This window comes from Mastomys coucha, unplaced genomic scaffold (genome assembly GCF_008632895.1).
Source record: "Mastomys coucha isolate ucsf_1 unplaced genomic scaffold, UCSF_Mcou_1 pScaffold21, whole genome shotgun sequence".
Taxonomy (NCBI): Eukaryota; Metazoa; Chordata; class Mammalia; order Rodentia; family Muridae; genus Mastomys; species Mastomys coucha.
The window spans coordinates 112,165,638-112,174,558 of record NW_022196904.1 but is presented as its reverse complement, the minus strand read 5'-3'; the positions used below and the strand labels follow the sequence as shown (position 1 = coordinate 112,174,558).

Here is an 8,921-nt window from a genome sequence, read left to right as displayed (position 1 = left end):
AAAAAAACGGGGGGAGGGGATGCGCGTGAAAACGGAGCTGCTGCGGCAGAGCGCCCGCGCGGTGGGGGAGGGGCGGGGCTGCGGGCTGCAGCGCTGCGGGCCGCCGAGCCCAGGGCGGCGGAGCCCAGAGCCGTAGCCCGCGCGGGATCAAGCTTCCCGGACCGCCCGTGACTCCCGCCCACGCCCGCGCCCGAGACCCCCGGGGACTGCCCCGCGCCGCCGCCCAACAGCCCGAGGGGTCCTGCGGCAGCGCCGTAGGCTGGCTCCTGGCCCCGAGAGAGCCTCTCCTCCGGTCCGCTCACCTCATGTGTGTAAAGTGCACTAGCGCGTGGGGCGCGGGGAACGAGGCTCGCGAGCCTCAAGCCCTCCGCAGCGCCGCGGGGACAGGCCCGAGCCGCTGCACCAGCGCCATTTTCTACACCGTCCCGCTGCCGCCGCCGCCGCCGCCACCGCTGCCGCCGCAGGCCCCAGACCGGAAGTGAATGCCCCACTCGCAACCCCTTCCGGGGGCGCGGTGGCCCCCGGAGCCCCAAGATGGAGGCCCTAGCAACTAGGCCCGCTGGACAAGGCAGACACTTGGCAACTGTCTGACGCGGCCAGAACCTCGCCGGGGATGTCGGGGAACTCCGAGGTTCCCCTCGAGCGGCTTTGGGGCCTGGCAAGAGCGGAGCGCAGTCTTTTTCGCCGAGGCTGGCTCGGGCTTGACTCGGACCATCCCCTCCTCCTTCTTTACTGCGACACAAGTTTCCTTCCCCTCTGCCCAGCCCCTCCCTTACAGAAACACGCCTTTAAAAAAAAAAAAAAATCCAGCAAACCGCAAATTCCACCCCTGCCGCGGCCAGACTAGCCCGCGCCGTTTTTTAAATTCACCCACATCTAATTACTTTTGACCTTCAGCCAGATTATTTTACCTCTCTATTTGTGCCTCTTCTCAGGTGAAGAATGCATACCAGAGGTTTCAATACGGTTTTGTGCCTCAAAATTTTATACACCCTTGACTCAGCAATTCCACTTGCACGAATTTCTGCTCAAGAAATAACCATTTGGGGTATCACTTTTAAGTACTCCACAATAAAGCACAGAAAAGGTTGAAAAACGAACTGTAACCAGCTACGAAGTCCAACGCTATGAGGTGGCATTAAACGCAGCTACTTGCAGTATACCTGGGGTATTGGTTACAATAAAAGGATGAAATCGCAGATGCCATACTAGTTCTCAGAAAGACATGGGAACACCCAAAGATGCTTATATTTGTGGACACTGTAAGACACATGTCTGTAGATAAAGTATGTAAATCTATATAATACATGAAGATACAATTATTACAATTATTTTCTTAAATTACAATGTAGACAAATAGCCTGATTGTAAATACATTAAGATACACACCTAAAGGTGGATGCTGCAATATAATGCATTAAGGTACAATTATTATAATGCACCTAGGTACATACATATTCAGTGCATATAATGCTAGTAATCTGCAGATTTCTCCTTTACTTAAAATCCCTTAAACTCCCTTTTACTTTCTCAGAAAACTCGCTCTGCAGACTACTTCCTTTTGCTCTTTTCTATTCTAAGTCCTTTAACTGGCTTAAACCTACCCCAGTCTCTCCCAGGAAACAAGCTCTGTGATTGCCTGGTTCTGCTCTGGGAGAAATGTGTGTTGTAGTAAATAAGCTAATGAATGGATGAATGCCCAGAAAAGAACCAACCAACATGTTAACTTCTGTTTTGCATTTTTCTTCTTTTAGTGTTCTTAATTTTATGAACAACCTATAAACATTTTTGTGGAAAAAAATTACAAATTGCAAAATGAAGAATACCAAATAAATGCTAGTAATTTTTACATCTTAAGTTTTTTGTGATGGACGTCTTACTCTACAACCTTGGCTAGCATAGAACTCTCTGTGTAGGCCAGATTGGACTCAAACTCAGAAATCTGCCTACCTCTGTCTCCTGAGTGCTAGTGCTCTACAATACACACAGAAAGAGAGAGAGAGAGACAGAGAGAGAGACAGAGACAGAGACAGAGACACAGAGAGAGACAGAGACAGAGACACAGAGAGACAGAAAGACAGAGAGACAGAAAGACAGAGAGACAGAAAGACAGAGACAGACAGAGAGAGAGAGAGAGAGAGAGAGAGAGAGAGAGAGAGATTCATATTTAAGTAGGACCAATTCTGATTAGGTTCTTTGTTAAACTAATACAAGCTGGGGTCATCTGGGCAAAGGAACTCAAATAGAGTAAATGCCCCCATCGAATTGCCTGTAGGCAACTTTATAGGCATTTTTTTTATTAATAATTGATTTGGAAGGACCCAGCTCATTAGGGGTAGTACCACCCCTAGGCAGGCTATCCCAGAGTATGAGAAAGCATGCTACAAGTCATGGGGAACAAGCACACTCCTCTGTGTCTCTGCTTTAGTTTCTGCCTCCAGGTTCTTGCCTTGAGTTCTTGCTCTGATTTCCCTATTTGATGAACAATGAACTGTTAGCTGATAAACTCTCTCCTCCCCAAGTTGCTTGTCAATATGGTGTTCATCACAGTGACAGAAGATGAACTAAGCCAGGATCTTTCCTCTGAAGTTTTGCCTGTGTTTCTGCCCACTTCCTGTGATTACCTTAACGCCCATCTTCTCTACTCTCTCTTCCTTTCCTTACCAAGAAGGTTAAGTCATTAGACTAATTCATAAATTATAATTTTGGAAGATAAGGATTACTTTTGCCTCTATCAAAACCACATTTGGGGCTATAAAAAAAGAGCTCAGTACTTCTAAGAGCACTGGCTGCTCTTCTAGAGAAGCCAAGTTCTGTTCCCAACACTCACATAGTTGGTTACAACTGTCTATAACTCAAGTTCCAGGATATCCAGTGTCTTCTCGCCTTCTCAGGCACCAAGCCCATATGTGATACACATACATATACACTGGCAAAACACTCATACACATAAATAATTTTTTGCAATGCTGAGTATAGGAAAAATGTATGCTAAATAGCACTTACCCATATCCCCAACCTTTATTTTTAAACTTTAGAAAGTCTCCACATTAATAAATAGAAGGAACTTGGACACATGAACATGTAGATACTTTCCTGGAAAAAGTGTATTTACTTCATTTGATTAGAATTTCTTCAATGCTTAATGCATGCTACCCCATGCATGCATGCATGTCTAAGTACTTTATACAAATATTAATTAGACACTAATTGTTGTCTTTGTACCTCCCACTGAGATAGGAGTATTACACACCCTCTGTGCCAACAGGTGTGATTAATTTCCCCAAAATCATGTAATAAATAAGATTATATATATGTGTGTGTGTATGTGTGTGTGTGTATTTATCCATCTGTACAATCCATTGCCCTCCCAAAATTGTAATCACTGATAATCTAATTAATCCACTATATATAGTCAATCTACCAAATATCATTTCAAATATATATGTATACACACACACACACACATATACTGTAAAGGAGAAAGTAACAATGTTGTGTATAAATGCTCAGAAGACTGCATGTAGGAGTCTATGTTCCACACAGAGACTAGCATACCAGGGTCTAGTCAGTTACACCTCAAAAACTAATTACATCGCACATACCATTGCTTTAGAGTAGAGAACAAGGAAATAATGACTAAAAGTCTGTGGACATCCAGCACAGATGCAACATTGTCCTAACTGCGTGCAGCTGATTGAAGGGGCAGACATGGATCCCAGCTATATTCTTCATTAATGGACATTTTTGTGCTATCATAAAAGAGCCAAGGAGTACACCCCAAGCAAGTCTGATATTACATTGATGAAATCATCAAGATGGGAGACGGAAGCAGAGAAAGCAAGTTGTAATGGAGCCAAATGATAGGTCAGTAGCAACAGGACCAATCCCTAAGCTTTTCCCACTAGAGACCTAAAGATTAGCTTTAACTTTTCCTCTCATCTTTCAATGCGAAGCAGGCTGCTTTATGTTGGAAGTATCTTCTTAGGTTTTTCTTCCTTTCTTTTCTCACTGAGACTCCCCAACACACCTTGAAAACCCAGGGTCCCATTCCCAGCTCCTCTTTCCCCTCTTTTTCCTTATGGTGCTATACTTTACACAAAACATGATTCACCCATCTATAGTGAAAAACCTCATGCATTATGACAAATATATTCATGTAGCCACATCAATATAAAAGCGTTCTATCACTCAAGAAAATGCCCTTATGCCTCTTCTCAGTCCCTTTCTACAGTATTCTTCCATGTGCTCCCTGGGCACCAAAAACCTAGTTTTATGGTTTTATATCACCATAAATCAGTACACTCATTATAGAAGATCATATAAATGGAGTCACATAGTATATACCCTTTTCTGTCTGGTGTCTCTCCCTGAACAAGTCTAAGATTCATTTTATATTGTTGCATGTACCAAATTTGTTTATTTTATCACTAATTTTTCATTGAACATATACACCACAATTTGTTTGCCCATCTTCTCATTGATCAGTTATTGTTTTGGCTTGGGGGAAGGGCTATTATTATTATTTGGTGGACGATTATGGGGCAATTTCCTCCAAACTGAAACATTACCGTCTGGAGACGGGAGGAAGCCTCACTTACAAATTTGGGGAAAGCTGAAGCGTATGATTCACAGTGTTCCTCTCCAAGGTTCCCAGCAACAGACAATTGCTGGAGAGAAGAGACTTTCTAATCAAAGGAGCTGCAGGTGGTCATTCTGCAAGCTTCCAGGCGCAGCTTTCCTGAGTGGTACAGGCTGTGGTGAGCTTTCTAGTGATGAGGCTACAGTAGAGTTACCCTTGTTCCAGTAACTCTTCACTCATATTGCTGTAAGTAGCCCAGAAAACTCCTGGGTTGTTAGTTGGCCTTTGGTGGCACTATCACTTTGGCCTGTGGTAGATACTCCATTTGGGATGAGTAGAAGTCTGCCGGCATCTCCCCAGGAAAACTTAACACAGTGGGAACATTTTTTCCTTTGTCTTGGAAAAATACCTAGTGCTATAGTTTGGGTTACACATGTCCTCTAAAGGTCATGTGGTAAAGCCTTTCAATTCCTGCGTGGTATTACTGGGAGGTGGTAGGTAGTCTTTAGGTGGTAGGGCCTAGTGAGATGACCTCAAGTCTTTGAGGGTGTGCTCTTGACAAGGACTGGGAACCTCTGCTCCTTTTTTTTTTTTTTTTTTTTGGCCTTCTCAGCGTTTTACAGTAGTGTACTCTGAACCCCAAGCTCATAAGCAATGGGCTCAACTGTTCAAAGTGGTGAACTAGAAAAAACAAAGAAACAAACAAGAAACCTTTCCTCATTCTAAGTAGATTATCTCAGGAGTTTGTTAAGGTAAGAAGAAAGCAGACTAGCATACCTCCAGAATAGAATTGCTGTATCCCAGAATACATGCATACTTAACTATATGAGAAACAAGAGAATGTTACTAAAATAATCTGTGCTCACTTGCATTCCCAAGTGGGTGAAGGGTCATGATCTCTCTCTCTCTCTCTCTCTCTTTCTCTCTCTCTCTCTCTCTCTCTCTCTCTCTCTCTCTAGCAGTGCACATGTTCACTCTATTTGTAGTGTGTTGGGACAATTTCCACACAGCAACCTGGACACTCTGACTTTAAATAAAAACACTACCACCACCACCATCATCATCATCTTCATCTTCATCATCTTACTGTCCATCTAAAAATAACACAAAGGCATTGAGGGCTCTTGACTCCAAGTCTCCAAGTCTAGTGTCTTTATCCTCCCTCCCTCCCTCCCACTGTTACCTGTAGTCCTGACCTTGCTCACCTCCCTTGCTCACCTTGCCTCAGGCACTCAGTCTTCATTCTCTAAAGGGTTCCTGTCTTCCTGATCAGGAAAATCTCAGCTTCTCTTTATCTCTTCACATTCCTTCACTGGCTTTGATGCTCCCAGTCACACAACCGGAAGCCATTCTGGACTTCCCATAGCATCCATCACATTTGTAATGAAACATCACTGCTGTCTATTTAGTCTCTGAATCTTTGGAAAGTCGGGAGAGCAAGGCAACTGCCTGCCCTTTTGTTCCCATCTCCACAGGTAGCAGAAAGCCTGGTAATGCCTGCTAATGAAGGAATGACCTTCCTATCTCTGCTTATCTCCCCATCTAAATACTCTGCCAAAGTGACTCTCCTCGCATGTAAATCTGTTGAGCTCCTGCTGTCACTAAATGCTCTTGAATGGCTTGAAGGCTGGAAATTCCTGAGTAGTTGTATTCTGTAGAATGCCATCTGAAACCCCTCACAAAACAGAAAAGCCCTATGAGAGTCTGCCCTGCCCCATTTCTCAGAATCCCTATTTTATGATCCTGGGACATTGAAATGCAGCCAGTTCCTGGGTCTTTTAGTAGCTCTGTGTCTTGAACATGCTGTTCTGTGTGAATGGAAAACCTTTCCTCCCCATTGTGTCTACCTAATGAATTCTGCTTCAAAGAGGAGTTCAAATCCCACTTCCTTTGCAAACCTTCCCTGAGATTCTCTGATTCTCATCAGAATACAGATTTGAGTCAAGTCCAGATAGTCATTTACCATCATTCCAGTTCCCTATTACTGAAGCGAGAGTAAAGGACTCCTGGAGCATCCAGGGTTGGAGTCTCACATCTTTTCATGAGTCAGTTTATTTTATTCAGCCACTGCTGACATATCCAGTCCCAGAGAGCAGAACATTCCTTGTCCCTTGTGTTTGCTGTATTGCCAGTAGGCCCCCTAGCTTAATGCTTGGGGGCCCCAAACACTGAACTGAAGATGTCTATAGAATAAAGAGCAAATGTCACCCTCCTTCTCTAGTATTTCCTTAATGTGTGCTAAGAAACATCATCCTTCTGCCAGGCAGCTGTCTGTCACCATCAGGACCACTGGTAGGAACAGGATTCCTCTAGAGTGCTCTGGCCTCTTTGACTGCTGATTTGCTTCCTGTTACAAATGCCAAAAGCATTCTTCCAATAATGTCCCGACTTGCCACCAGACCCACCAGGCATCTTTATGGGTTTAGTGAGGATTAAATGGGTACCCCTTCTTTTGACTAGGTACCTCAGAAAGCTACAAGCAAAGGAATCAGTTACTCATCCCTCCTCCCTCTAGTAACGCCCCTTGTCTTGTCATCCAGGCTGCCCTCCCCTGCTCCCAGTCTACAGGTTTTAGCCCAGAAATGCCTGAGTTAAGTATTTATATGAATGATACTTGTGTCTCCTGACCAAGTTGAAGGTAATTTGGACATTAAAATACATTATGCTTGTAAGTTATTATATCAACATAATGGGAAATTATACATCTATACATAGATAAACATATTCATAAAAATCTATTCATTTATTGAAAGTTTGATGATTCCAACCAAGACGGATTAACTAGAATATTTCCTTTTTTTTCCAAAAGCAGGTTAAAAAAGAAAACAGACAAAATGATGAGATAACAGTTTTTAAAAAAAAGAGTAGACATCAAGCAAAGGAGGCAGTGATCTGTGGGAGATTGGAAACAAATGATTCAAATTCTACAACCACCTTAGAGTAGCACCAGAGGACCAGCTACTCTCAGAACAGCCTCCGAGTTCAGAGGCCAGGTTAGTGCACTGCCTCTCAACCTCACTAATGTCTCGACCCTTTAACACAGTTCCTCATGTTATGGTGACGCCCAACCATAAAATCACTTTTGTTGCTACTTCGTAACAGTAATATTGCTACTGCTATGAATCCTAATGTAAATCTCTGTGTTTCCCGATGGTCTTAGGGACCCTGTGAAAGGGTTGTTTGACACCCCCTCAAGTGAACCCACAGGTTGAGAACTACTGGGCTAGAGTATCAGCTAAGAGAGAGCTAGACAGACACCTCACAGACCCTGTAAGGGTCATGTTGAGAACCAAGTGACACATGTGTGTCATGACACTACTTGAGACCCAGGGTTAAAAACCACTCAAATGCAGAACGAAGAACCTGTAAGTTCACAGAGAGCGTTGAATGGTCAGGGAAGAATATACTCACTAGCCCAGGGAAAATCATAATGTAGAACCAGCAAGATGGCTCAGCAAATCAATGTGCTTATCACTAACCCTAAAGACCAGAGCTCATCTCCCAGCCCCAGGTGATTATCCTCTGACCTCCACACGAACGCTGGGACATGTGTGTCCCCTCCCCAAACAAGTAAATAGATTCATAAAAATAATGCGATTGGCTTGCTGGCAGACTAAGTCTGATGCCCCAGCTTTGATTTCTGGGACCCTCAGAGTAGAAGGCAAGGACTGTCAGCTGAAAGTTGTCTTTAGACTTCCATGCATGCACTATGGCATATGTGGGTGGGGGTTAGGAATGGAACACACAGTCACATTCACAAGGCAAAAGTAAATAAACACATAAGTGTAACAAGAAATTTAAAATATGCAATGGAGAAGATGCCCAGTGCACTGTGGAAGAACTTCCCCTGCATGGTTTGGGGGAGACTCAAGGACAAAGTAATAGATGAAATATTTGAAGACACAATGCAATTTTCCCCCCAGTTTGAGAAAAATCACAGCCATAGTCCCTACCGCCCTGCAAATGGATGGTAACCTGGAAGTGTTCTGTCTTTTACTTAATGAATGAGGATGAAAATGCTCCAAGGGCTTCCTGGTTACGGGATGGCAACAAGATGGCTTCCCCGTAGGGGAAGCGGGGAGCAATTCTCACCAGACATTCAGTCATCTTGATGTCGAATCTGTCAAGCTCCAGAACTACAAGAAATAAAAGTTGGTCTTTTATGAAAAAAAAAATCAATTAAACCCAAGCAAAGTATAAGGAATGTGATTTCTACATACAAAAGGACAGTATGGGGCTGGTGAGATGGCTCAGCGGGGAAGAGCACCGATTGCTCTTCGGAAGGTCATGAGTTCGAATCCCAGCAACCACATGGTGGCTCACAACCACCCATAATGAG

General features: G+C 43.8%; 1 protein-coding gene across 4 annotated transcripts in view; it reads right to left on the bottom strand.

Annotated features, from left to right (window-relative positions):
• The window catches only part of Tnrc6a (trinucleotide repeat containing adaptor 6A), a 160,707-nt gene that overhangs the window by 71,499 nt on the left and 80,287 nt on the right, over positions 1-8,921 (bottom strand). The window lies entirely within an intron of this gene.